This window comes from Hemicordylus capensis, chromosome 2, assembly GCF_027244095.1.
Source record: "Hemicordylus capensis ecotype Gifberg chromosome 2, rHemCap1.1.pri, whole genome shotgun sequence".
Classification (NCBI taxonomy): Eukaryota; Metazoa; Chordata; class Lepidosauria; order Squamata; family Cordylidae; genus Hemicordylus; species Hemicordylus capensis.
The window spans coordinates 75,144,227-75,150,714 of record NC_069658.1 but is presented as its reverse complement, the minus strand read 5'-3'; the positions used below and the strand labels follow the sequence as shown (position 1 = coordinate 75,150,714).

At 44.4% G+C, this 6,488-nt stretch overlaps 1 long non-coding RNA gene across 1 annotated transcript; it reads right to left on the bottom strand.

Annotated features, from left to right (window-relative positions):
* Positions 1 to 2,329: 2,329 nt before the first annotated feature.
* Positions 2,330 to 6,475, bottom strand: LOC128344622 (uncharacterized). The gene is made up of 2 exons (XR_008315956.1): positions 6,348 to 6,475; positions 2,330 to 6,122 (listed from the first exon to the last, which is right to left on the bottom strand). It is a non-coding gene; the product is annotated as an uncharacterized LOC128344622 (long non-coding RNA).
* Positions 6,476 to 6,488: the final 13 nt, after the last annotated feature.

The window sequence follows — 6,488 nt, the reverse complement described above, 5'->3', positions numbered from 1 at the left end:
GGTGGATCTCTTTATTTCTTGCTGTGATTTCACTGGCTGGAAATCTTATCACCATCTGGAAGAGCCTCTTGCCTCTGATTAATTTTGCAAAGCATTCAGTTGCATGAACTTGTTACATAAACTACTAAGTTCACCGTGTGTTGTTTCTGCTCTTTTAAAGGCGACAGTCCTGAGCACTCATATTTGGAAGCAGGTTCCATTTAAATCAATGGGATTTGGCTTTATTTAAGATCGTATCCCATTGATTTAAATAGAAATTGCTTTCAAAACATGTCTGCTTAGGATGGCTGGTCCACCATAATTAACTGCTGAAGTGCATTTGCAATTAGTTCTAATTATAGGTATAGTTTATAGTACATATAGTTATAGTTTTAGTTCTAATAAATGCCAGTGCATTTGTAATTAGTTCAAAACACCTTGTTTGGTTTATAATACCTCATTTGTTTAATTGAGGTCACTTGAGGAGGTCATTGAGGTCACCGCCCATTGAGGTCACTTGAGGAGGTCCGTCTCCAGTTGCCGCCAACTCGTTTGGTGGCTACACAGAGACCGGCCTTCTCGGCTGCTGCCCCGAGATTGTGGAATGCGCTCCCTGCTGAGATACGATCCTCCCCATCTCTGGCATTTTTCAAAAAACACCTGAAAACACATCTCTTCAACCAGGCTTTCTCAGCTTTTCAAAATTTGTTTTTAAATTCTTCTGATTATTTAATTGTTGTTTTACGATGTTTTTAATTGTTAATTATTTTTTATGTTTTATAATTTTTGTTTTAATTATTAATTGATTTTAATGGTGTTTTAATGTAAACTGCCCTGAGCCTTTTGGAAGGGTGGTATAAAAGTTTTTATTAATAATAAATAATAATAAATAATAATAATAATAATAATAATAATAATAATGCTATATTGGCAAATATGAAAGGAAATTATGTGGGGGGGAATTAAAGTGGAAAGTGGGTATTGAAGAAGTCCTTTGCCCATCTGTTAAGGGGCATAAGTCACTTGCAATTATGTTAGGAAAGGAGGCAGGAAAGAGATTATTCATAGGAGGAGACTGGGGCAGCTGAAAGTGGGTAGGGTTCTGTCAACAATAATATGACTGCCTGTTGTCAGCAGGTATCTCACCCACATTCATGCTGTGCATGGGCTGATAAACCTTGCCCTCCTGCGACACACCTTGCCTCCTTTTACCAACAAATTCTTTCCACATGGTGGATAAGCACAAGCAAAATACACAACAGGATTTCCGCTAAAAATATATGGGGCTGTTATGTAGCTCTGCTTATGTTCACAGCTGTGCTTTTGCTGTGTGTAACATGTTACCATGCATAACCATTGCATAACGTGTTATGATGTGGGAGATACAGCAAGACTGCATCCTTGGATATCATTCCTCTCTGTACATTTTCGAGTTTCCCCAGTAAGGCCCCCACCAGTGTTCCCTCTAACAGGGATTCCCAGATGTTGTTGTCTACAAATCCCAGAATCCCCAGCTGCAATGGCTTTTGCTTGGGGATTATGGGAGTTGTAGTCAACAACATCTGGGAATCCCTGTTAGAGGGAACACTGCTCCCCACCCATGCAGCCATCTTAAAACAGCCGCTGCTACTTCTAGCTGCTCAAAAGCAGACCATTTCTTAGGAGGCCCTTTTTCAAACTCCAAAAATGACAAGCGTCTGTTATCCAAGCCCCACCACCTAACCCTTCTTGCGTTTTCGCATCACAAGATATCAATAAAAAACATTTTCCTAGGCAAAGCAGCTATGCAAAATACAGCAAAGGTCTGAATTCCATGAGGCTGAGGAGGATGTCACTATGAGGTGTTTTCATTGTGTGTTGGTAACTCCTAACTAATTATTTAAACCTTTTTATCACTGCAACCTTTGTTCATTTGGCTAGATGGAATATGATCTGGAAGCCACTCGTTCATCCCTTAGAAATCACCAACACCTCTTACCATATGAAGTCGTACCTTAAGTACCATATGAGGTAGCTTCCTTGTCTTGGCCTGGCCAAGACATGTCATGCATAAAGTCAAACACACACATATTTTTCTAAAGGATTCAGGGTTTGATCTGTAAACATTTAGGCTGCACAAAGCTGAAACCATTTGCTTTGCATCAACTCAGCTCTCTGTCAGAACTGTCAATAGACCACCATTATTAAGAGAAGAAACTTGAGCCATTAGATAACAAACCTATTATTATACTAAGCAATTCAAAAGATCAAGATCAGTATCTCCAATTTTTCCTGAGATATACCTGAAATTATTTGGGCTGCTTTACTCTGCCTAGAATTACACAGGACTAGAACACCAACCCTCCAGCTATCATAGGCCAAAAAGAGAAGCTCTTTATTTCAGACACTGTAGTTCCAAAATGCCTCTTATTTTTTTCAAGACCGATCTTGCAGCTCTGTTTCCATCTCATCTTGAAAAAGTGACTCCAGTTAGAACTGATCCCATTTTAAAAGTCTCTATGATAAAGTAAACTGTTGAAAGGTGCTTCATACAGACATAGTTTTCTTAATGGCAGCTGCGATTTGAAAAAGACAAACAAAATCCCTTCTTTCCTCCACTCCTCTCTTAGCTCTGACATCTGTTGATTGGGCCAGGAGCCTGTCCCCAAGCTCCCCTACTGGGTTGGGAAGGAGCAAGAGGACATCCTTCCCATTACTGATTTTCTACATATCACTTCAGCTGCCCACAGCTTGGACAGTGACCACCCTATGTCTATCCACACTCCTCATATTTTGATTCAATGTAGATTTCAGATATTCTGGCAAAATCCTGCCAACTCCTATTTTCAGCAGCTGAATTAACACATTCCTACTGGATCCCTATCATCCTCCATTACACATGACCTGAAGAGTTGAATTTCGAACTTAAAAAGTTGTATGAATGTCTGTACACTTCTACATATTTTTGGGGAGCCCTATTCAGATGTTATACTAGAGACGTTGTACTCACAGAGTCCAAAGTGGGGCTAGAATCCTCCCCCAGCCCCATCAGTAATCCCTAGCAGTGTGCTGCTCATGGTTACAACGGTGTTAGGCTAAAGAGGCAAATGTCATATCTGTGATGGCGTTCGGTGATTGGGAGGCTAGGGTCCCACTTTAGATGCTGAATGCGGATGATCTGCAAGCTCTAGTAATGAAAGTCAAGGAGCACAATGAGAAAATGGGACTACAACTAAATGTAAAGAAGACTAAACTAATGAGCAACGGGTAAAACAACCAGCCTCAGAATTGATAATGAAGACATTGAAGTGGTAGATAGCATCTGCCTTTTAGGATCAACCAGCAACAGTAAAGGATCCAGCAGTCAAGAAATACGCCACAGACAGAGGCGTAACTATAGGGGGGCAGGGGGGGCACGTGCCCCGGGCGCCATCTTTTCTGGTCACGTGGGGGGCGCCACCATGACAAAAAAATTTTTTAATTTTTTTTTAATTTTTTGTTAATACAAATGTTTCCTGCTCAGTGCAGCAGCGCTGCAGCAGTCAAGGGAGCGCGTCAGCGCCCCCTCCCCCACGAGCGGTCCCTTCCGCGCCGCCCACGCCCCCCCCATTGCTTTGCTGGCGCATGGCGGCCAGTCAGTGGCCTGGCTTGGCGGCGGCGGGCACTTGTGAGGAAAAATCTAAGTATAATGTAGTATGTTGGGGGGGTGGGGGGGCACCGTTTCTGTGCTTGCCCCGGGCGCTGTTTTCCCTAGTTACGCCTCTGGCCACAGACTAGCACTTGGCAGGGTTGCAATGAAGGCCATGGAAAGGATATTTAGATGCCGTGACATGTCTATACCTACAAAGATTAGAATTGTCCAGACAATGGTTTTTCCCATGACATTCTATGGATGCGAAAGCTGGACTTTGAAGAAGCAAGATAGAAAAAGCATTGACGCTTTTGAACTTTGGTGCTGGAGAAGACTTTTGAGGATACCATGGACAGCCAGGAAAACAAACAAATGGATCACAGACCAAAACAATCCAGAATTTTCAATCAAGGCACAGATGACTAGGCTCAAACTAATACTTCGGACACATTATGCAAAAACCTACTGTATCTCCCGCAAGAAGTCCATAATGCTGGGGGAAGTTGAAGGAAAGAGAAGAAGAGGACGACCAGCTGCAAGGTGGATGGACTCGATCACAACAGCAATGAATGCACTACTGAGAGACCTTAAAGGCCAAGTTGAAGACAGAACATCCTGGAGAGACTCTATCTATGTGGTCGCTAAGAGTCGACACCGACTTGACGGCACTTAATCAATCAATCAATGCAAGTACAGCACCTTTAGTATACTGTCTGAATCGGGATTGTGAATAACCCAATTAATGGGTTATTATGATATAGATCTGTACACAGGTAGAGTTATTCACATGTACAGCAGTAAACTTCCTGTCTGTACCATACATTTAAGGCACCTGTCTCCAGGTTCCTTCATACAGCCACTTGACACAGCGGGGAAATGACTTAACTACCAAGCTAGTTCGAATCCCTGCTGGTATGTTTCCCAGACTATGGGAAACACTTATATCGGGCAGCAGTGATATAAGAAGATGCTGAAAGACATACAGTAATCTCATACTGCATGAGAGGAGGCAATGGTAAACCCCTCCTGTATTCTACCAAAGACAACCACAGGGCTCTGTGGTCGCCAGGAGTCAACACCAGCTCAATGGCACACTTTACTTTACTTTTATCCAGGTTCACTTTTAAAATGAACACAGGCACATTCATTCACACAAACACATGTACATGTGTACAGACATCTGAATGCAGGTGCTATTGGGTCCCAGAATTGGACTGCCTCTCTGAACAGGACTAAACTGTACCTGCATTCATTTAAAAAGTGAACCCGGGTACAAGCCCCCTGAAATGCAGGATACAGATAGAAAGTGCACTACTGTATGTGCATTCATAAGTGAATAATTATACATGTGAACAGATCTATACCTGGGTTCAGTGTATAGTCATTGTACTAGCCTTGGATGTAACATGTGAATTAGGGCTTGTGAACAGGACTATTGTGTCCAGTCCTAGTAATCCACATGCACAAAGCATTCAAAAGCTCAGATTAGTGCCTCACCCTTTCTGTTCTAAATAAGCCAGCACAGCCAGCTCCGTTTTAACAAATGGTAGCTACATCAAGTGGAGTTTGCATAACTAAGGAGCTGTGCAGACCAAAGAAATTTTCCCTTTCTGGGCATCCAAGATTACTGCTGCTAACCTGGCAAGGGAGCCATATTTTAAAATGGGAACTCTCTCATATTTAGCAGTAGGGGAGCAACAGTCCCTATTTATGCCAGCACAGTGTCTCTCCAGTGGCTGTTGCTAGTGTCTTCCTTGTGCTGCGTTTCTTCCAGAAACACTCCCCCGCCCCCACTTCCAGAAACACAAGGGATACACCAGCAACATCTCCTGGAGAGTCTTGAGAGATTGTGAACCCTTCTGAGACAGGGAACCACCTTATTTCTTTTTCCATGTAAACCTATTTGGAAACTTACCAAAAAAAAAAAAAAAGGAAAGAAAGAGCTACATAATAATAATTGTAGTTGACATTAATTGGAAACATCATAGTTGTTCCTCTACAGTTGAAAGACCCCGGGGCGACCGTGCTGACAGACTTGCTGCTGCTGCTGCGTGTGCCCAGCATACTGCAACTGCAGACCCGACAACTGGAGAAGGTCGTGTGTCGCCAGAGCGTGGCAAGCCAAACAGGCCCGACAAGGCCTTATGCTTGCCCAGCCAGGCGGCAACGACGACACTATCGTACCCAAGCGGAAACTGCGGCGGTCTCAGGATTCAGGCAGATGCACCAGCTGCGATACACACACGTACTACGCTCATCCTGCTACGCTCCAATTCGTCATTTGGACCAGCAGCAACCGAAATTTTTACAGTCCCCGTCGATGCTTGTGGCTTGCAGGCGCCCGCTCGGGCGGTGGCCGATTGGAACGCGCCCTCGGGGCGTCTGTCTTGAGGCTGAGCTTGCATACGAAGGGACCCAGCTGAGCCGCCCCATTTGTGTTTCCATTTGTTTAGCCTAGAGCAGCGTTTACATGTTGAGGCTGACGACCAAGACAACATGTGACTATTTCCAAGTCCACTGAGTTTGGGCAATACTGCGGAATGAACGGGAGGGAGGAAGAAGAAAATTCACACACACACAGCAGTGCACCCCCAATGATCAAATGGGGCACATCCGCAAACACCAAGGCACTGAAAAAAAATAAAATCCTGCTGCTGCCGCCGCCTCCCTCTTGTAGCTCGCAGGGCCCCTTTCTGCAAACCCTCCATGTGCGTGGATTGCAAAGGGCGGCTGAGACGAGCGCGAGAGAGATTTTTACCGAGCAGCAGGAGCTGCTCACCAGCGAACTTCCGCACGTCGCTTTTGTCTGATCAGTGTTCGGGCTCCGTCCCTCCTCCCACACATACAACACCCCGCGCTCTATCGCCAACAAGGGCAGCGCCTGGCAGCTGCTTTGGGT